The 23,609-nt window shown below is 44.7% G+C and overlaps 1 long non-coding RNA gene across 2 annotated transcripts in view; it reads right to left on the bottom strand.

Moving 5' to 3' along the window:
* LOC144687657 (uncharacterized) overlaps positions 1–3,655 on the bottom strand; it is a 109,971-nt gene extending 106,316 nt beyond the window's left edge. For both annotated transcript variants that reach the window (XR_013578185.1, XR_013578186.1), the window contains exon 1: positions 3,506–3,655. This is a non-coding gene — a long non-coding RNA (uncharacterized LOC144687657). The remainder of the gene's footprint in view (positions 1–3,505) is intronic.
* Between the last annotated feature and the right edge of the window lie 19,954 nt (positions 3,656–23,609).

Here is a 23,609-nt window from a genome sequence, read left to right on the forward strand (position 1 = left end):
TCTGGCCCATATCCCGCGCATCCGCCCTCACGCCTTCTCCTCCCTCCCAGAAACATGATAGGGTCCCCCTTGTCCTCACTTATCACCCCACCAGCCTCCGCATTCAAAGGATCATCCTCCGCCATTTCCGCCAACTCCAGCATGATGCCACCACCAAACACATCTTCCCTTCACCCCCCTGGCGGCATTCCGTAGGGATCGTTCCCTCCGGGACACCCTGGTCCACTCCTCCATCACCCCCTACTCCTCAACCCCCACCTATGGCACCTCCCCATGCCCACGCAGAAGATGCAACACCCTTCACTTCCTCTCTCCTCACCGTCCAAGGGCCCAAACACTCCTTTCAAGTGAAGCAGCATTTCACTTGCATTTCCCCTAACTTAGTCTACTGCATCCGTTGCTCCCAATGCGGTCTCCTCTACATTGGAGAGACCAAACGCAAACTGGGCGACCGCTTTGCAGAACACCTGCGGTCTGTTCGCAAGAAAGACCCAAACCTCCCTGTCGCTTGCCATTTTAACACTCCACCTTGCTCTCTTGCCCACATGTCTGTCCTTGGCTTGCTGCATTGTTCCAGTGAAGCCCAACGCAAACTGGAGGAACAGCACCTTATCTTCCGACTAGGCACTTTACAGCCTTCCGGGCTGAATATTGAATTCAACAACTTTAGATCTTAAACTCCCCCTCCCCCCATCCCCACCCCGTTTCTTCCCCCTCCCTTTTGTTTTTTTTTCAATAATGTATATAGATTCTTCTTTTCCCACCTATTTCCATTATTTTTAAATCTACAACTAATACCTTGTCAGTCTTTCCACCCCACCCCCACTAGAGCTGTACCTTGAGTGTCCTGCCATCCATTCTTAATTAGCACTTTTCTTAGATAATATCACCACCTTCAACACCTCTTTGATCCTTTTGTCTGTGACATCTTGATTATCTGCTCCTATCACTGCTTGCTTGTCCCCACAACCACCCCACCCTCAACTTCTCTCCCCCCGCCCCCCACCTTAAACCAGCTTATATTTCACCCCTCTCCTAACTAAACTTCAGTTCTGTTGAAGGGTCATGTTGGACTGGAAACGTCAACTCTTCTCTTCTCCACTGATGCTGCCAGACCTGCTGAGTTTTTCCAGGTAATTCTGTTTTTGTTTTGGATTTCCAGCATCCTCAGTAGCTTTTTGTTTTTAAAAAGAGCAGGTTGGCTGTACCGCATGGTCTGTAAACAACAATGCTGGGTACTCCTGCTGACCCCAAGGCTGTAGGTAGCATTCAGGAGTATAAAGCAGCAGGGGTGTTAAAGCTAAATTCATTCAGAAGAGGTGGGACATACAATTGTGTGTTGCCACCTTGATCTGATTACGAGCAGGTAGGTCGCAAATCCTGACCCCTGTGCCCAAACATGTGGCTAACCAATTTCTAGCCCTATACCTCCATTCCTGTGGATGTTAAATAAGTTTTACAACCTCTCCTCCACCTTTGGCTTAGTTTCTTTAGCAGTTCATGTGTGGCCTCCTAGCTCCTTGAACTTCTCAACAGCTGCTGGTGTGAAACCGCAAGCAAAAATACTGAACCAAGGAAGCCCCAATCTCTATACGGTAAATGCAACAATACTTGCAGACATCTCTTCATGATATGCCATGTGATGACCATTCAGCAACTTGAATTAAAATCACCCCAGTCAAAATCACCCCTGTATATCTGTCTCAGAACTGCATAAGATAACTCGCCATTCACGGGTTGTCCATTACATAGGGACATTTATCCACACACAGTCATATCTCGTAGTCTGTCTGTCATTGATGGTAACCTGGCCAAACCTAATGGAATGATACCTAGGCAGTAGGGTCACATCTATGGAAATCTGAAACAAGACAGAATATGCTAGAAACAGTCAGTGGATTAGTTGGCATCAGTGGAGATAAGGGACAAACTTATTTTCTACCGGGCAATGACATAAAAGATAGATTGTTCTCTTCACAGGCCAGTTTGTGTTTCCAGCATTTTCTATTTTTTTCTATTTTAGGATATCAATGAATGCCCCTTAAGTATAGTGCACCTGAAGTGATCCTTTTGAATTCTAGCATCTGCCACCTTTGGGATTCCAGCTTGTAATGTACAGTCAATGTGCCTTGAAAGGTCCTCTAACAGTATCTATTTTAACTGAGTGTGCTGTGGCTGGCAATAATCCAATAAATAATCCAGCAAAGAAAAGAATACTTCATTTTTGTAACAGGTTCTATTACCTTTAGTATTTAATTGAATGGTGGAAAATAGCTCAGGACTATGCCACATCTAAAAGCTGTTTGAACAGGTCACAAGATAATACTTGCAACATGGGACATTAGTGAAAGAAAATTATTATTCTTTGCCTCTTATGTGTTATTTTGCTTGGTTATATAAAGCAACCCAGGTGCAAATGTTCAACACGTGGAATAGTTTAATGTAATTCAATCAAGTTCATTGTAAGCCTATAGTTTTTTGTTGACAGAACTTGCGGCTGACAGCAGTTATTGACATATTTCATAAACTTCCCTGCGATTCTTTGGTCATTTATTGCAGTACTTCTTACTCATGCTGCTTAGTGTAAATGTAGTTACTTTAAGGGGCTTTTATGTGGTGGTTATAAATGGACAATATAGCAATCAAAATAGTAGCTGTTTGCACCTATGTAATTTTGCACAATTGCCTTCCAGAATTCATACCATATAAAGGACAGAATGAGATGGATGAAAGGGACTAACTAGGTATGACTAGAGAGAAGGAAAGAAATGGAATGAAGCCATGAAATAAAATAATGCCTGAAGTTCTTTCCTCTTATCTCGATAAACTTTAACTCTACCTTGCCGAGTAAGATGACACTTTTGCAGAATTTGTTACATTTGGTGACATTCAGTGGATATTTTTTCCTGGCCAATAATTTCTGCAACCCTGAATACAATTTAGTTTTGTAACAGTGATGATTGCAGTCCAAGGTATACCCAGAGAATGCTCCAATATGAACCACATAGTTGTAATACACTCTAAATCTGTACAGTAAGTCCTCACTTAAAGTTGTGTTTGTGTTCCTGAAAATCACGGCTTTAAGTGCAACAACTTTAAGTGAAACATTGGTTCCCAGAGGAATCAATGTTAAAGCTGTAGTTTGGCTCTATAGGGCCTTCCTGATTAAAAAAAAACAAATATTAAAACATTATTCCCTTTAAGTTGCAATATTTTACATTGCTAAATTCCTCCATTGGTGAATGATATAACTTTTAAAATAAAATATGTTAAAATTAAAAGAAAAATGTAATATTCTACTTAACAGTACCCCCAACTCTGCTACCGAAACTCCCACTTCCTGACCCTTCTGGTCGCTGCAGACCCTCTCCCTCCCCAAGCCTCCGAGTTGTGGTCTTTCCCCAATCCCCAACCTCTCAGTTGTGGCCTCCCCCCAACCTTTGAGTTGTGGCCTACTCCTCTCCCCGACTCACCCTTTGGCTGAAAGCCCCACTCCCTGACTCACCCTCTTGTTGCTTCTCTCTTCTGGACCTGCATATTCCCATTTGAAGATCCAGATCTGATCCAAAGCTAGAGCTCCGATGTTGTGGAAGTACGAATCCCAATGGTGCAGAAGTGCCGAGCTGAGGTCACTACTATAATCCATGGCCAGGATTTCCTGGCCCCGCCACGGCAGGTCCCCCCCCCCCCCAAACCCCGCGGCAGATGGGGCGAGCCATTCAAATCTCCATTGGCTTTGGCGGGACCAGGAGATCCCACCGGGGGGGGGGGGGGGGGGGCAGGAAAATCCCACCCCATTTTTTTTTTAAGTGGTCCCCACCAGTGAGGCCTCGGGAGAAGGGCAGAGAGGCAGGAGCGTTTTTTTTTAACATCCTTGGATTGTAGTGGCCCCAGCTTGGTAGCTCTGCACCGTTGGAACTCACGGTTTCACAACATCGGAGCCCCAGCTTGGATCAGTTCTCGATCTTCAAACGGGAACACGGATCCAGGAGAGGGAAGCATTGAGAGGGTGAGTCAGGGGGTGGGAAGTTCAGCCAGAGGGTGGGCCGAGGAGGTGGGAGGCCATCACTTTGAAGTTGGGGAGGAAAGGAAGCTGCAACTCGGGGAGCGGGGCGTGGGGAAGCCGTTCCAAAATGGCACCAATCGGGCTTCGTGGAAAACGACGTTAAAACGAACCTGGTGACACTCAACGAGATTACTAGCCCCATTAACTTTTGGATGTTAAAGTAGAACAATGTTAAATGTGGTAATGTTAAACAAGGATTTACTGTATTGTGGAACTGAGTTCATCATTTTAATAAGGGATATGGCTGTTTGTTTAGACATCAAGGAAGGAAGCTACAATTCATGGAATTTACATAAATAGAGATAGGCCAGAATTTTCCCGCATGCCCACGTGTAAAATGACGTGCGGTGACGTCGGGCGAGCATCCCGACGTTACCATGCGCCATCGCAATATTTGAGAAGGCGGACACTATAAGTTCAGATGCGCGCCTGCCATCAATTAACGGGCCAGTTAAGGACCTTGAGGCAGCAATTGATCTTGATTTTTCGCAGCCGGTGCGATTTTCAGGATGTCGCACAGGCGCAACGGGCAGGCAGGTGGGAGACATCTGTATAAACCTCATCCACGGGCGGGATAAGAGGGGCGAATGGGGTCACGAATGTGAAGATTGAGGTATTTAAATGTGAGAGTATCTTTTACTTGCCTGAGTGAACAGGAAGACTTCAAAACTCATACCAGCTGCTAGGACAGGAGTAAAAGCCTTGGTCAGGACTCAACAGGAGAAATCATTTCTGGGGCCTGCAGCTTTCAGGAAGCCTTCCCTTAGCCTGGGAATGGGAGTTGTGCTCTCCACTGGAGGCATCTCCTCTGAGGAGGAAGGGAGGGCAAGAAGGGGGAGGAGGCCAGGAGTGCACATTCAGCCTCCAGGGGAGCCACCTTTGGGAGGAGAGGCGCAGGCACAAGGGGCGCTGGGCCAACAGGAAGTCCAAGGTGGAAGGGGCCACAGAAGATGCCACTATCCTGCTGCCAGGGTATACAGGCGGCGAAGCAGCTACCTCAATATGTCTGAAGTGCAGTGCCGAAGGAGGCTCCGTCTCTCAAGGGAAACAGTGACCTCCATCTGTCAGATGATAGGCCCTGAGATCTCCGCTAACTGTGTGGGTGGGCACCTCATGCCAGTGGCTCTAAAGGTCACAGCTGCCCTCAACTTCTATGCCTCTGGCTCTTTCCAGGGGTCAGTGGGTGATCTTTGTGGAGTCTTCCAATCAGCTGTCCACACCTGTGTCAAGCAGGTGACAGATGCTCTATCCAGATGTGCATTGACTTTTATCCACTACCGCTGGGGCAAGGCCAGCCAGACAGAACGAACCAGAGGCTTCACAGCCATTGCTGGCTTCCCCCGTGTCCAGGGTGCTATAAACTGTACACATGTGACCATCAAGGCGCCAGCAGGTGAGGCCGGTGGCTTTGTCAACAGGAAGGGCATCCACTCCATGAACGTGCAGATAGTGTGTGACCACAGGATGCTGATCCTGCAAGTCTGTGCAAGGTATCCAGACAGCTCCCATGACGCCTACATCCTCAGACATTCCCAGCTGCCGGGGCTCTTCAGTGCTCCAGCCCGGCTGGATGGATGGCTGCTGGACGATAAGGGCTATCCCCTCAGAAGGTGGCTCATGACACCTCTCCACCATCCAAGGACAGAAGCTGAGCAGCGGTACAATAGGAGCCTCCACAAGGGCTGTGATGGAGAGAACCATTGGTCTTCTCAAGATGCACTTCCGATGCCTGGACCACTCAGGGGGCGCACTCCAGTACCCCCCAGATCATGTGTCGCTGATAGTGGTTGCATGCTGCGCTCTCCACAATCTAGCGCTGGAAAGGGGCGACGCAGTGGACAAGGAAGATGTGGATGCAGTTGCTGCGGATGCACACGATGAGTCCAGCAGTGAGTCCAAGAATGAGCACGCACAGGAGAATGCTGAGAGGGTAGATGCTGACCTGGGCATACTCCAGGGAGGCAGGGACACCCGGGAGGCTTTAATCCAAAGAACCTTCAGCTAGCCCACCACAGATGGACCTTCAACCCACGCCAGGGCTGCAGGCTCCATAATCGATACCTGAGTGCTAAATCAACCCGGATAATAACATTAACTAAGGCCCTTGTCAATAAAGCTCAATGTCAAACAACTCACTCATAACATCATGGCTTCCCGTACACTTGCAGAAGTAAGGAATCACCCTGAGGCAAGGCAACATGTCAAAATTTATTGACTAAACAAAAGTAGATTCATAAAGCAAAACAAAAATGATATTGGACATCACACTGAACCTTCAACTAAGTACTATGGGCCAACATAAAAGCACCAGTGAGAAACCTGTGGTGTGCCTAAGGTGCTTTAAATTTACACTTACAGGTGCTACGTCTAGGTGCTGTCCCCTTGCTGGCACTGGCATCTGAGACAGCCTGCTCTCTGTGATATTCTGTTGGTCTCGATGACCTTGGTGGACGTCCTCTGGCCTGCGAAGCATTTGATGGCTCCGCCTGGGAGGGAGCAGCCAGCTCCACAGCTGGCTTCTCCCCAGTCGCTGCAGCCTCATCGGATGCCACGGTCACTGGCAGAGGGGCAGAGTAGCTGCTGCCCTCATCCGGAGCGCCTTGAGAGGAGCCCACAGAGTCAACAGGCAGCTGCTGCGCCGGCATGAGGTCACTTCAGACTTCCCTGCTCACCGTAGATGGATGGGCACTGAGCTTGGATACTTGGTGCCCAGACCATCTCCTATACTGGCACTGACCAGCTGAGGTCAATGCCGATGTGAGGGCTTGCAGGTCTGAGCGCAACCCCAGGAGGACCTGATTGTTCTCCTGGAGGAGCCTCTCCATGAGAGCCACCACTCTCCATGGAGGAAGCATGGCACTCAGCCATGAGGCTCATTGCATTGGTAATGCTCCACGTGGACTCCTCCAGCACGGGCACCATGCCACGCATGGTGCCTACCTGGCTGAGGTGGTGTGACGCTGGAGAGTGCATTTGCTCAGGGCCCTCAGGGGTGAGAGGTGGGCCCACTGCCTCCTCCTCCTGGCCCTGCTCCGGTGATGCTAAGAGGAAGAAAAAGGACATTTGATTAGTTACAGTGCAGACAATGTCAACTTGCATGCCACTCCTCCAGTTCATTATGTGCTCATCCTTCCATAATCAAGAGTAAACCCATGTTGCTAACTTCAATCACAGAGCATTCAGCAGTGCCATGGCTTCTGTGACATACATAGTGACCTCAGTGCTTGCCAAACATACCTCCCTGTGGCACCCCAGTCTCACCGCCCAGCCTCTCAAGGTCCATCGCCTGCTGCTCGAAAGCCGTAAGAATGGCCAACTGGGCCTGCCCTCTGCCAGTCTGCATCTGTTCCATCACATTGTGTGCAGTCTTTTCCTGAAAAGGAGAGAGTAGCATTGATTATTTCAGCCTGCACCTGAGATCCCATCGCATCCCTGCCACCCCAGCCAGAGTGGGACATTGCGGGACTCCAGTTCTTCCTCACCCTGCAGCTGCCGCACACTCACCCAAAGAAGCCAAGGCTGACCCCACTCCCATTGGCCAAATGCTGTCTCTTTGACTTGTGGCACCACAAGGTGCCACTTTGCTAAGCAAGGAGGCACAAGCACTTGGAGCACAAACACCAGAAGGTGGATTGGTGCCCCGCCAACTGGAAGCTCCCCTCCCAGCATTTTAGCACCCTGACTTCAACATGCTTCACAGTTCCAGCACTCTGACTAGGTGCAGATCCTTGACTTTCACCCCCATTCTATACTATGGGTGTCAGTGTCTCATATGCTGCGATGCAGAACACATCCTAGCTCAACCCTCGCAGTGAGAATTGGGCATGGGCAATACCTGCTGGCACACCCAGCGAGGAATCCACGCTGTGAGGGATTTAATGACATTACTGTACTCAGAGTTGGAGGGGGCGTGTGGGGGGATGAGGTGGGGTTGGGGGGAAAGGGTGACGGCTGCATTAAGTGACTTGAGGCAACATGGTACTTACCTTTCCTGAGCGCAGGAGATCATTGAACCTTTTGTGGCAGTGGAGCCATGTGCGCCGCACCACATCATGGGAGCTAACACTCTTGGCCACCTCCTCCCACTCACATTTGGTCAGGTGGGGGCGTCCACCTCCTGTACCTCGGAAAAAGGACCTCTCGCCGCGCTGTCACCTCCTCCAGGAGGGAAGCTAGGCACTCATCTGAAAAATGAGGGGCACATTGCCCTGATGGCCTACCCTCCGGCCTGGTCTGCCCCAATGGCCTACCCTCTGGCCTGGCCTGCCCCGATGGCCTACCCTCTGGCCTGGCCTGCCCCATTGGCCTATTCTCTGGCTTAGCCTGCCCCGTTGGCCTATCCTCCGGCCTGGCCTGCCCTGTTGGCCTATTCTCCGGCCTGGCCTGTCCTGTTGGCCTACCCTCCGGCCTGGCCTGCCCCAATGGCCTACCCTCCGGCCTGGCCTGCCCCAATGGCCTACCCTCCGGCCTGGCCTGCCCCGTTGGCCTACCCTCCGGCCTGGCCTTCCCCGATGGCCTACCCTCCAGCCTGGCCTGCCCCGATGGCCTACCCTCCGGCCTGGCCTGCCTCGATGGCCTACCCTCTGGACTTGCACCACCAACGTTGCCCCTCTGCAGAGCCCTTCGCCCAGCCATTGCGAGCAGCCTTTCCAAGGCTACCAGGCTTTCCTTTATGCAGGCCGCCAGGTCACCATTGGACCCGGCAGGCTGAGCATGCCTGCCGCTGCCATCTGCCCACTTCCATTATGCACGAGAGTCATGAAGTTCACTGGGCGGGCCTTAATTGGCCCGCCCGCGTAAAATGGCAGTGTGGACCCAATCGCGGGCATCAATCGGGTCTGCGCCCGCTCCCGCCCAGCCCACCCGACATGGGGAAAATTCTCCCCATGGAATGTTTCATTATCTTTGCAGCATTGAAAAATTGAAAATGAAGTAAGAAACCAACCCTGGTATTACTAAGTAAATTTTTCTCTTGCAATGATGGTTATTTTCCTCTCATTTTCTATAGCAACAAGAAAAGAACAGTTGATCCCAGTCAAACTCCACTGTAATCTCTCTGATGTCAGGGTTCTATCCACATTTTCATCATTAGGTTGCGCATGGATCTTTGGCTCACCTCATTTCTTATACAGTGCCTGCATAGAGACATTGTAACTGGGGAGGGTTATCAAGAAGAATTTCTATGGAAATACAGGAAACCTTTAAGCAAATTTTTACATGTTTCAGCGATCGGAGAACTAATAGCTGTAATATCCGTTTATTACTGAAGGGAACATAAGAAGTAGGAGCAGGAACGGACCGTATGGCCTGTCGAGCCTGCACCCCCATTCACCACGATTACGGCTGATCTTGGGCTTCAACTGCACTTTCCCACTCACTCCCCATAATCCCTTGATTCCCTAAGAGACCATAAATCTGCCTATCCCAGCCTTAAATATACTCATTTGTGGAGCATCCACAAAGGAAAACAAGTGCTTGTACCTGAAGGTCTTCACCAGGATGTATTGTTTACAGTTACACCAGAGGCATATGGGCATAGAGCAAACATGGTGTCTGGCAAGGGAAACTGTGTATTGGCCAGGGATCAACAATGATATCAAGAAGGTAGTGAGGATGTGCGAAGCATGCCAGGGTCACTAACCACATCAACATAAAGACCATCTACATCTTTAAGAGATTTGATTGTACCCTTGGTCTAAAATTGCAACAGATTTATTCACTATCCATGGTAACGACTTTCTCCTAGTCACTGACTACTTTCCCAAGTTTCCAATCACCAGACAATTGAAGGATACCTCAAGTGCGCCTGTGGCGGACACAAAGTGCAATTTTTAGTTTGTTTGTTACGCCCGAAGAGATCATATCAGACAATACACAGGATATACTGGAGAACCTTTTTGGGACATGTGTGCTAAATGGGGCATAAACCATGTGACAGCTTCACCGCATCATCCCAGATCTAATGATTTCTACGAGCGAATGGTTTGCAGCTAAGGCATTAATCATGAAGTGCAGGGAGACAAAACAAAATCCCAGCATTGCCATGTTATGCTTAAGAGCCTTAAGACATGGGCTTACCATCACCAATGATAATCATGTTCAGAAGGCAAATTAAGACAGACAACCTTGCCAAGCCATCACCTGTCCTAGTTCTCAGATATACAGGTGAAACCTCTCGAAAAACAAGGGAGAATGAAGACAATACATGATGGCCATGCAGGTGTGGAGCTGCTTAGGCTGAACATCAGACAGAAGGCTTGGGTCATACATGCCACCCAAGGAACCTGGTCACTTGCAGAAGTATCCAAAGTGTGCAGTGAGCCTAGATCCTATGAGGTCACAACACTGAATGGAGCGGGGTTAAGGAGAAACAAAAGCTAGCTAAGAGAATTGTACAACTGTATAATACCCAGCATTCCAACTGCATCAAAAACACATCCAAAGATGAATTCGGAAAGTGAAATTATGGAAGACCTCCATGAAAACAGTCAACACTCCGATAACACACCTACAAGTCACAAATACCTAAGTGACAAGTCTAGATCCCAGGAAGGTCATACCATCATGAGATCCGAAGAGGATTAGCAAGCAACCACACATTATATAGACTCTTGATTTCTTAAACTCTTAAACAGAGATCTATCTTTTGTGTAAATAATTTCCACAACTGCCCAACTGTGCATGTATTTTTACTCTTAATGTATGTAAAGTTACATTGGAAAAAAAGGGGATGTTGTGATATCACTTTAAGGGAACATGCAAATGAGCAAGTAGCTAGGATGTAGAGCAGCATGTGACCAGCAGCGAGTAGTGTGTGTAGAATTGCAGCTGTGCTGTTCTCATGAGTAATAGTTGCTGAATTCATAAAGTAGATCTGTTTGCTGAGCCATCGTATAGTGCATCTTGAAATAAACCAAACCTATGTCAAGTTTACCAGTCCTGTGTGTGAAATTGGTAAGTTTGCTTAAAGCAAACATAGAAATGCAGCCCTCTGGGGAGAGAATTCTAAAGATTTACAGCCCCTTGAGTGAATAAATTTCTCCTCATCTAAGTCCTAAATGATCAGCAACTTATTCTGAAACTGTGCCCCTTTGTTCTAAATTCCCCAGCAAAGGGAAACTACATTTCAGTGTCCAACCTGTCAAACTGCTTCAAAATCTTGAATGTTTTAATGAAACCACCTCATTCTTCTAAATTCCAGAGAATAGAGACCCAAATTTACTCAGCCTCTCATCATAGGACAACCCTCTCATCCCAGGGACCAAACTAGTGAACCTTTGCTGTACTGCCTCCAATGCAAGTATATCCTTTTTTAAATATGGAGATCAAAACTGCACAGTTTTCTAGATGTGGCCCCATCAAATCCCCGTAGCAAGATTTATTTTCCTTGTACTCCAATCCTCTTGCTCTAAAGGCCAACATGCCACTTGCTTTCCTAATTGCTGGCTGAATCTACATGCTGACTTTCTATGTTCCTTGTACAAGTGCACCCAAGTCCCTCTGAACATCAACATTTACATTCACACCTTTTAAAACACATTCTGTTTTTCTATTTTTATGACCAAAGCAAATGACTTCACACTTCCCCACATTATACTCCATCTGCCACCTTGTTGCCCACTCACTTAACCTGTCTACATCTCTTCGCAGCCTCTTTGTGTCCTCCTCACAGCTTGCATTCCCACCTAGCTTTGTATCGTCAGAAAACTTAGGTTATTCTCTGTCTTTTTATCTAAGCCATTAATATAGTTTTAAATTGCTGAAGACCCAGCACTGACCCTTGCCGCACTCCACTAGTCATAGCCTGCCAAATGGAAAATGCTTATTTACCCCTACTCTCTGCTTCCTGTCTGTTAACCAATTCTCAATCCATGCTAATGTATTACCCCCAACTCTATGAGCCCTTGTCTTGTGTATTAGCCTTTTGTGTGACATCTTATCAAATACCTTTTGGAAATCCAAATACAGTACATCTACTGATTCCCCTTTATCTACCCTGCTGGTTACTCTACTAAATTTTCAAGCACTATTTCCTTGCATGCAGGCTAAATGCTAACATAGTCTGGTTGAGCTAAATGGCCTGATTTTTACGTTGTAGTTTTGATAGATTTCTATGAGTTCACATTTCCTTGGAAGTAGAGGGAATATTTCACTAGCTCTATTAGTCAGCGTTATTTTCATTCGGCAAACTATAAATATACAAGTAAATGCTGAAGACTCATCTTGTCTCCCATTACTATATTCTGCTAAGTACATTTGTGACTCCATTCCTCATGGTTGCTAATCTCCTTCCAACTCAAAGGGTTTTGACTGGTGCCTGAATTTGAGGCATCCTCTACTGCCATGCCCAAGTAACTGTTACTCATATATAAGCCTTGATTGTGAATATGAGTAGGACATTTAATGGAAGGGAGTATCATAGCCAATCTGGCTCCTGCCATTATCCGATGTGCACACTTCAGGCAAGGGATCTCTGAGGCAGCGAATAGGAGTGAGACAATCAATTGATTTGTACCTCTTTGACCTGAGAGACACTGAGTTTGTGGGTTAAGTTGATGTGGCATCATATTGGTGCCAGAAGTAGGGACATTATCACAGTATATTCTACATGTCAGAATATTAATTTACTCTGCCTTAAATACTTTTGAGTTTACCTTCTTTCTAAATGGTTTTTCTCCAAAGGTCTTCACCATTTGCCCATTTATCCACTGTCTGCCAAGTTGAAGCAACATTAACATTTCCCGAAATTCTGCTTGATGTTAAATTGATGATGAAAGGAGGGCAAAGGTAGAGGATATTCACTGAAACGAGTTCAAAGTAACTTCAGTTATGATATTTTACAAGGTTTGTGTGTGCCTAATTTAAAGTTGCCATCTATTACTAGTTATTTCAGGTTTGTCCAGGGCTTAAAATGAAATCTGGTTACTTTTCAGTTCTTTTCGTCATTTTCAGAAGGAATAAGCAGTGGAATATGTAGATAAAAGGAAATTGTACTTGTGTTAGCTTTGAGTTGACTCAGACTGGGGGTACTTTTCCACTTGTTTGACTTTTATGAAGAGTTACGAGGTGTAGGTATTTATTTCTAGAGTTGACTCCAAACACCAAACATTCAATAGCAGCAGCGAGGAAACTGCTAAACAGTTCAGTGTGAATGTCAAAGCAACCCCGTGAATAAAATCATACTGAGGGTAAAATGTGAAGTGATTCTGTGGAGGAAATTTATTTAAAAAATCATTTTGAATAACTTAACTCAAATGGAACCTCCTGGAAGTGCTCCTGCATTTAATAAACACGTTGACACTCTAGCTTTCCTCATTAAGTGATTGTAACCCCAAGTTCCCATAAATCATGGCCCAGGTTATCAGCACCTCTGATCTTAACTGTACTAGGGCGCCCAACTGTCTACAATAAAGAACTTGAAACAGCAGGCTATAAAGGATTAACTCACTGCAACAATTTATTTTTCGTAAAAGATGCCAAGTCTTTGCTTCAAACTGCAATTAAAGGTCTCTTAAGGTGAGCAAACAGTTCACCTTCTTCGAGATTCAAATGATTTAATGATTGTGAAGGGAATTTGGAACAGTTTGGAGCTTAAATGTTTTGCCCAAGTAGTTAAAAGTGTTACTAGCGACTGATTTTTTTTAAAACTAGAGATGCCGACCTGGTCTACAGATCAAAGAACAGCAGCACATTGAGTAACCTGACATCAGACACGCCTCTGAGGAAAATGAAAAAAATATGCATGGCTCCATGGAAACATCACTGTACTATGCTTACAAGCTATAAAAAAACTAACAATATATTACAACTATATAGAACTGAATTTCCAAATAGGAATGATTTCCTGTTTTAAACCAATGACATTATACAGCTGAATTTATGGATGGCCCAAAGAAGCACAGCCTTATTAAATGTATTTTGGATGTTTAATCATGAGGACTTCTGAACCTCAAAAGTCTTTAGTCAGTTAATCATGACATAATAAATGTTTGTGAAATAGTAATTGCAGTTTTCATTTCTGACTCTTTATTCCAGAGGCTATAATCTTCAAAGGCCATATCTGCCTGAGAAAACATGCTATCTTACAGGTCCTGTTATAAAAAAGAAAGTAGTTGCTTCATTACAAAATTAAAATAATCATTTCTTTGTTATGCAATGTGATTGTTTATGTAATGACTCTCTTCACACACAATATCCCAAATCTTTGATTTAGTGTGCGCGTGTGTCCGCGAAGGAGTTGGTATTCCATATCAGGCGTACAGAAACAATCCCTGTGTGGACTTCTCAGCAAATTGACTTGCAGGCTCTTGAACATTGTAACTGGTTTTCAAGTATGTCAGATACTTTGCTGAACAAAAAAAATAATAATTGAATCGAAGTGTATCAAGTACCATGTTCGGGGGTGACCTCAAAGAGACTTCCCTTTGGAGTTTTCTTTCTTCTAATAGAAACCGTCAAGTTCGAGGGGACTACTTTCCCTGGATACTTTAGGTGCTAAACAGTCCCCAAGGAGGCCAAGATGGCGTCTTAAACTGAGATGCTAGCTAAGCACACATTTAGTGCAAGATGCCAACTTGGTAAAGGTGTTGAAGCTTGTGCTTGGAACGGCCACTTAAACTGCCTGCTGGTGCTCATTAAGAAGGCTGCGTGGTATTCTAGTAGATAGCCCTTGACCTAACGCCCTCTCCTAACACTGACCAGCTGATTGGGAGTAAACAAGTCATTGGAGAAGATTTCAAGCACTACTTAAAGGTAGATAATCTTTTATTGATCACATGCTGCTGGAGGTTTGAAGAAAACTTTTGAAACACATCAGCAGAGATTCTGGGACACTTTATCAAGACTTCACCAACACTGTCGATGTTTATTCCTGAAATAGAAATTCTCTGAGCACTTCACCAAAAAAGAGTAGGTGCTGTGCTTTTCAACCTTAATGGACGCCTTGTAGGAGTCACCCCAGAGAAAGGGAGAGCTTATGGTCATTGGCATCTTGCTAGGAGTCCCTGTCGGTGTGAAAGAAGAATGGGAGGAGCACAAGAGGCCAGGTGCTGCAAGAATGAGGGACAGGAGGGTTGGTGGGGGGGAATCTCTTCCCCCCCACCCCTGCTGCAGGTACAGGGCATCTCTCACCCCCTGGCCTCCTCCACCAGGATTTCCACATCTGGAAACTTATGTCCACTCACACTTTGTCCCTGAGCGATCCTGAAACATGCTGCTGTGTGCAGCACACTCCACATCTTAAGTATAAATGAGTGTGTGAAACCCACATATACTGCTGCACAAAAATTGGGTCTAATCCAGGTCTTCAACTTCAAATTATGGTAATCAGCAGTCGGGATCAAAATTGTGTGCTAAAACCACACTTTCAAACAGGCTTATCTTATTAGCAAAGTACGCATTTAATGCTTATTTTCACCTTTTCATTAAAATAATCCTTTTGGGTATTTTGCCATAATATATCCTCATCTTGGAGGATGGCGTGAAGTGGCATATAGAGTTATTCAAGATTAAGATGGGGAATGGGGCGGAAGTCCTGTGTCTAGATAATTAATGTTCCAGAGTGTAAAATGATGTGTTCCTCGCTGACCTGTTCGGTGGCAGGGCGGGAAACCCTACTGTCCTAAAGAATCTAGTCCACAGTCATGGCTCAACCTGAGCAGTTCAAAATCAGAAATATTTTTTCATTTAAATAAATGCCACACACTCCTGAAGTAAAATTCAAACTCCAGGGGCGGAATCTTACACTGGCGGGATTTTATGGTCCCGCCGAAGTCAATGGGCTTTTGAATGGCTCGCCACATTTTATGGCCATAAAGTTCCACCCCAGGATTTTTCAGTCCAACGAGAAAGGACACACCAGTGGACCTGGTTCTTGGGAATGAGGTGGGCCAAGTGGATCAGTAGGAGAACATTTAGGGTGATCATTGTATCGTAAGGTTTAAGTTGGCTATGGAAAAAGACAAGAACAATCAAAAGTAAAACTAATTAACTGGGGAAAAGCCAACTTCAATTGAGCAAGAATGGACCTGTGCCAGATAAATTGGAATCATAAGTTGACAGACAAAACAGTAACTGTACAATGGATTGCCTTTAAAGAAGAGATGATTTGGGTACAATCAAGGTATATTCCCATGAAAGGGGAATGTTGGGGCAAACAAATCCAGAGCTCCCTCGATGACAAAAGAAAAAAAGCGTGCTTATGACAGATATCAGGTGCGTAATACAACCAAGAGCCAGACTGAATATAGAAGCTTCACAGTGAAAGTGAAAAAGCAAATAAGAGAAGCAGAGAGTATAAAAAGGGACTGGAAGCTAACATAAAAAGGAGTCCAAAGTCTTCCATAGACATATAAATTGTAAAAGGGTGGTAAAAGGATGAGTAGGGCCGAGGCTGTGGACATAGCTGAGTTATTAAATAAATACTTTGCATCTGTTTTTTCCAAGAAAGATACTGTGCATGTCTTGGTGAAAGAGAAGGTAGTTCAGACACCTGAAGGGTTTAAAATTGAAAAGAAGTAGGTATTGGATAGGCTGTCTGAACTTAAAGTTGATAAGGTTCCAGGACAGGATGAGATGCATCCAAGGATACTAAAGGAAGTGAAAGTGGCAATTGCAGAGGCATTGGGCATAATTTTTCCATCTTCCTTAGACTCAGGGGTGGTGCCTGAGGACTGGAGAATTGCTGACGTTACACCCTTGTTCAAAAAAAGGGTGTAAAGATAAGCCCAGCAACTATAGGCCAGTCAGTTTAACTTCGGTGGTGGGGAAGCTTTTGAAAACAATAATTTGGGACAACATTACTAATCACTTGGCCAATTGTGGGTTAATTAAGGAAAATCAGCATTGATTTATTAAAGGCAAATCATGTTTAACTAACTCGCTGGAGTTTTTGATGAGGTAGCAGAGAGGATTGATGAGAAAAATGCTGTTGATTGTCATCCCTCTGGACAATAACTCCTTCTCTGCCTGGGTCTCTTATCTGGATCTAGATTTGATCTTTTTCTTTCTTTCTTTTCTGTTATACTTGTCTTGATCACTTGTCTCTCTCTTGATTGGATTGTAGGTTTATCCCTCTCTTTGCATTTCACATGTTCCCTATTCTTGTCTGTTGAGTTCGCCCTGGTTCCTTTGGAGAATGTTGTCTGTTTTTTTTTACTTCTGGAATGATTACTCCTTGTAGCCTCTCATTCGTGAACTCTTTGATAATCCTGGACGGCTATTTCTGGAAATAATTGTTTAGGCAGAGTGTGAAGCTGTGAGGAAACCATTTGATCAATATCTTGCTTTCCCTCAAAATCCAGCAGGTCTTGGTGTAGCAATAAGGTCAGTGTCTTTCAAAGTGGAATAGGCAGACATTGCATCTGCATCTAGCTCTTGACTTGTTTGACTGCTAGCATCCTTAACTACCCCTTTGGGGTGGATGCATAAGTGCAGATGTACTTTCTAGAAGGTCACCTCTGCTGGATGAAACTGGTATTGTAACAGTGTATTCTGTCACTTGAGTTTCATCTTCCATCTTCTCAGCAGAACCACAAAGCGATGAAGGATCGTTATCATACTCGAGTACACATCAGGTCGGTGGTACTGTTTCCACAGTCCCACAAATTAGCTCTTTCAGCCCTAATACTACAGGAACTATTCAAGTTTGTTAACAAAGAAAGCAATTCAGAGCAGATGCAGTAAGAATAAAGGAACAAATTCAAGCCAACGTAAGTGCATGAAAGTCACATTGCACCAAATATTTGTGAACTCTTTGAGGTAGATGAAGTGGATGAAGATAAGACAGTACATTTTTAGATATTGACTTTCAGAAAATATTTAATGAGGCTTCTTTAGATACATAGATTCAATGTAACCTGGTGGAATTCATAATTAAATTGCAAATTGGACATTGATGTCTAATCAATGATAGTAGTTTTCACTGGACAATTGTAACTACTGGATTACTATAAGGTTGGTTTTGAAATCAAGAATACTCAACATTGATTAATGACCCTCACTAAAGTATTTTAAATAGCTTATATAAGTTGGCAGATGAGACCAAGATGCGTGGAAAATCAGCATACCTCAAAGATTGATATCATAGAAAGAGATCAAAAGGAACATGTCAACAGGGTTTAATAATGTAAATGGATTTTAAAATAAGCCCAGGAAAGTGATATGAACTGTTTGTGAAGTATTGTGAAAATATTCCTGCAATAGTTCTTCCAATTAAAGCCATTGCAGGTAGATCTCTCCTGATTTTAATTTCAATTGACTTCAACATTGAGATGTAAAGTGAATGCCAACTTGCTATTACCTGTTTCACTTTATTCCAAAAAGTCAAGGGGCGGAATTTTCTGGCCCCACCCACAGCCCGGGCCGTCCGGTCCTGTTGAAAGTCAATGAATCTTTGGCTGGCCCACCGCATACCCCGTGGCATACCACAGTGGGGCTGGAAAACCCCGGGCAAGATTTAACCTGACGTATTTATTGAAAAAGACACATGATGGGATCGGTAAGGGTATTGAATTTTTAATTAATAAATTATACTAGAAGAAAAGGGAGCTAAATCGAATCACATTTGGGGAAAAACGAAAACCAAAGGGATATCATCTTCTGAGTTTATGTAAAAAAGCTCAAATTAAGCGAGACATTGCTGGTTCCCATATAATTTTTATGAGGGCTTAGTTTTATTATTTACATTATTTGAAAGCCCCATGAAGATAATACCATTCAATCAGCAATAATTATAGTGCAGAGGTATACTTCAATTTTTAACTTGTGTAAAATGAAACACTGAAGACAACTTCACCTTTTTCCCCTTTGAGTGCAATTTGTCTTTTTGAGTAACAAAGCATTCGGCTTTGCACCAATTTTGGCTATAAATCTAATCCACATGAAATAAAAAAATATTAAGCGTAAGCAGTGAACATGCTTTTGCTTGGGTCCCCTGAAGGGACATGAAAATAAAAGTCAATCGAGTAGAAAAACATTTTGAACTATCTTGCGATCGAGCCATGATTTCTATCTTCAACTTTGCTCCCAGTGGTTACATGCTAAATGTGTTAATACCAGTAATCATAAATTACAGTCAATTCTTTCAACTTATTTTCCGTTCACTTTACATCAATGTCACTTCTTCACAAACCAGATTAATAGACAACTGGTTCTCAGGGCAGAAATTGGTCTTAGGATCATTTTCTCAAGGGACCCAAAGATTGATAAAAATTAGTCGTTTTTATCTTTGGCTGGCCCACTGCATACCCGTGGCAGGTCCAGCCACAGTGGGGCTGGAAAACCCCGGCCAAGATTTAACCCGACCTATTTATTGAAAAAGACACATGATGGGATCGGTAAGGGTATTGAATTTTTAATTAATGTTAAAATATTAATTTTTAATATTAATTAATTATTAATATATTAATAATATATTAATTATTATATATAATTATTGTCTGAATAATTGGGATGAACTACTAGCACCGATTACACCTCCATTGGCAGCTCGCCCAATGGGGGTGGTTACACAATTATACATGGCTTGTTTCAGCATGACGGCAGCCCTCAGGTAAGTTCTGGAAGGGCTGTTAGCACAGCTGCTACATCATGGAGTTAGGGGAACACACCCCCTTCTGCCTCCACAGAAAAAGATTTTTTTAAAAATAGTATCTCAAATTTGCTTTCATTGGCACCTACAGGGTCCCTGAAGGATCTTGAATGGGGCAGGCCCAATTCCTGCCATCTTCATGGGCAACTGATTTTGAAAAGCGTCCTTCAACAGGTATTAGTCCCCTCAATAACACACTCAAGGGATATAATGTTTACTTTTGGCATCTTTCCAGGATGTCTACAGAATGGACTGCACAAATATAGTAGTGGGAACAATGAAGTGTGAAGGTTTGGACACTGGCTGACCCACTGCTACATTGGCATGCATTACACTCAAAATTGGGTGTAGGACGGGCGCAACACATACCAACACAATGTGCCTCTGGGTACTGTCTAAGAAAAGGGTGCCAGTCAAATTACATGCACAGCTCTGACTGAATAACTCTCTGATTTCTGTGTCCTTGTGTTACCTCCCAAATCCCTCTTCATCTCCAGGCAGCACTCATGACAATGCAGCTTTGAATTGAAAATCACCCGTGGATGTCAGGATTGGGTGGGACTATGGAAAGCAGGAAAATGTCTTCTTTGTAATTATTGGCCTCCCATTCAAATTCTCAGAAATCACATGTTTCAAAAGCCACATGTTTCTTTGATTTTGTCAATAAATCATGAATTGTGGAACAAAACAGACATTCCACTGACTTTTTTAAAAAGAGAAATATCATCTCCTTGAAGGAATCATGGTGCTAAATCTGTCCAGTACACCAATATGTTCATCAACAGGCAGCTGATTAACAGTGCCAATGTCAATAATTATCAATTAAAATGCGAGCTACAACAATAGCTTTTACAATTGCACCCTTCATTTTCCGGGCTCGCGCAAAACTAACTTGCACCAAATCCCACTTCCCTATCACCCCTGTGCTCTGTGACCTACATTAGCACCTGGACCAAAAAATCCTTGATTTTAACATTTTCATCCTTGTGTTCAAATCCCTTGATGGTCTCACCTCTCTGTAACCTCCTGCTCCCTACAACCCATGCTCCTCCTCTTCTGGCATCTTACCCATCCCCAATTTTCTTGATTCCACCAATGGTGACAGTGCCTTCAGCAACCTAGACCTTAAGCTCTGCGATTCTTTGCCAATAACTTCACTGCCTTTCTACCTTTCTCTCCTTTTCTGTGTCACTCTTTACAAAGTGAAGAGCTAGAAACAGTGGAGGTTCACAGAGACACCGGGATCCATGTACATCGATCATAAAAATGTTACGAAGAGGTACAGAAAACAATCAAAAAGGCTTTTGGAATGCTGGCCTTTTTATGTCTAGTAGACCAGATTACAAAGGGCCAGAAGTTATGCTGCAGCTAAACAAAGCCCTGGTTAGAATAGATCTGGGCACCATATCTTAGGAAGGATATATTGTCCTTGGAAGGACTGCAGTGTAGATTTACCAGAGTGATACCGGGATTCCAATGCTTAAATTACAAGGAGAGATTGCACAAACTAGGGTTGTAATCCCTGGAATTTAGAGGGCTAAGGGGTGATTTGATCAAAGGGGACTGACATAGCAGTTTGGCTGAAGAGTATAGGGGGCATAGTCGAACAATTAGAGCCAGGCCTTTCAGGAGTGAAAATAGGAAACACTGCTACACACAAAGGGTGGTAGAAGTTTAGAACTTTCTTCCGCAAATGGCAATTCACGCTAGATCAATTGTTAACTTTAAAGCTGAGATAGATAGATTTTTAATCATCAATGATATTAAGGGATATGGGGCAAAGGTTGGTATATGGAGTTAGGTCACAGATTAGCTATGATCACACTTAATGATGGAACAGGCTCGAGCGACTAAATGGCCCACTCCTGTTCCTATGTTCTTTTTGGTCTGCAGTGTAACGGGTTAACAGAATGGATATGCTAATCTTTGGGACACATGATGATATGGCACTGACTTCAGGCACTCGTGTGCTGGGTACTGTAGGGAGCAGACGGGCTGCCCAGAGGGGCAATACATACTGTACATAGTGTAAATAAACTAGTTTTTAAGCAAATACTCAGATATGTCTTTGGCTCCTCCTTACTACCAACCTGGCTTAGCACCTTCTATAACATGGTAGCAGTGGTGGCAGCACCAATTTAGTCTATTGTTGTTGCCACACGATGAACACCCGTGCGTGGTCCAAGATGACTGTGGTTAGGCTTTACCAACATGCCTCGTCAAGCATCCCAGCAACACCCACACCATAGATGGAGGGACTGCAATAACAGTCACTGCACCTACCCTGCTCATTTTCAAATCTTGAAGATTTACACGGAGATTGCTATGGGAAGACGTGCCGTGGGAAATATCCACAATCAATGCAGATCGGTTCTTTCCCTCCTTTTGCAGGTCCCCGCTCGGTAATTCCACCCAGGCCAAAACCTGCCAAACTGGTGCAAAAGGCGGGAAACCACTCTGCCGCCATTTTGAAATCTTGGCGCTGTGGCGCGAGGTGACAGCACAAGCGGCAGGATTTCTCAGAAGAGGTCGCTGAGTGTTTCAGATGCGGCAGGATGGGACATTTCCAGTGCTTCAGCTCAATTAGAATCTCCAACAAACAGGGCAAACAATGGCACCGTGAGCAGTTAGCGCCTATCTTACGCTACCGAGGCGAAGTTCGCCAGCATTCCCAGGACATCTGGTCCATCAATTTAGAGGTCAGAGGGTTCCCGACACGCTTCAAACTTGACACAGGTGGGGACATACCATGTGCTGGCTGACCATCTTGCATGGCTCTGCACAATTCGCCTTCAGCCTTCCACTATGTAACTCCAGGGGCTGGGTCCAATACACCTACATGTTAAAGGCCAGGTTACCACCACACTGTGCCATAAGATCATGGAAACCATTTATGTCATCCACAACCAAGCCTTCTCCCTGCTTAGCAGGAACATATGTGTACAGTTAGGCATCATACAAAAAGTTGATGAGATTCTTCCATCTGACACCTGGGTCACCTTCCGTCAGGAATTCCCACAACTTTTTCACGGGCTGGGGAAGCTGAAGACTGAATATCGTATTTCTCTCTCCCAGACGCCAGGCCAGTGTGCTTGTTCACTCCCTATTGCTGAAGGTTAAGGAGGAACTTGACTGCATGTTACACGGGTGTTATTTCCCTAGTCACACAGCCAACCCACTGATGTTCCGGTCTGATCACCGTTCCCAAGCCTAATGCCCGCCTTCATTTTTGTGTGGATCTTATGCAGCTTAATAAAGTGGTGCAACGGGAAGGCCACCCAGTGGTGTTGGTAGATTACTGTTTGGCTAAGCTCGCCAATATTGTTCTTTTTATGAAGCTCAATGCAAACAGTGGCTTTTGGCAAATATCCCTTGACAAGAAATCTAGGCTTCTGATGACCTTTATCATGTCCTTTGGTTGATTTTGCTTTAACCATCTCCCTTTAGGGATTTTGACAGAGATATTCCAATGTACCAAGTTGACAATCTTCGAGGGCAAATGAGGTGTTATCTGCCATATGGACAACATCCTCATACATGGCTCTACAAGAGCCGAACACGACCATAAGGTAAGAGCAGTCCTCAAGGCTCTCCAGGGAGCAGACCTCATGCTGAACTACAAGTGTGAGTTTGCCAGAACCAGCATAAAATTCCTAGGGCACATCATCCAATAGCATGGTATTACGATCGATGCTCGGAAAACGAAGGCCATTACTGAGTTCCCCCAACCAACATTTATCACCGATGATCAACATTTTCTGGGGATGGTAAACCAGGTGGGAAAGCTTAGCCCTAACTTGGCCATGCTCACGGAGCCTTTGAGAGATCTCCTGCGAAAGGACCAACAGTGGTCTGGGGCGCAGAACAATCAAGGCCTTTCATTCCATTAAAGTTCGCCTAGACTCCTTGGATGTCCTGGTGCACTACTTCCCCATGTTGCCCACGGTCATCGCC

This window comes from Cetorhinus maximus, chromosome 12 (assembly GCF_964194155.1).
Source record: "Cetorhinus maximus chromosome 12, sCetMax3.hap1.1, whole genome shotgun sequence".
NCBI classification, from domain to species: domain Eukaryota; kingdom Metazoa; phylum Chordata; class Chondrichthyes; order Lamniformes; family Cetorhinidae; genus Cetorhinus; species Cetorhinus maximus.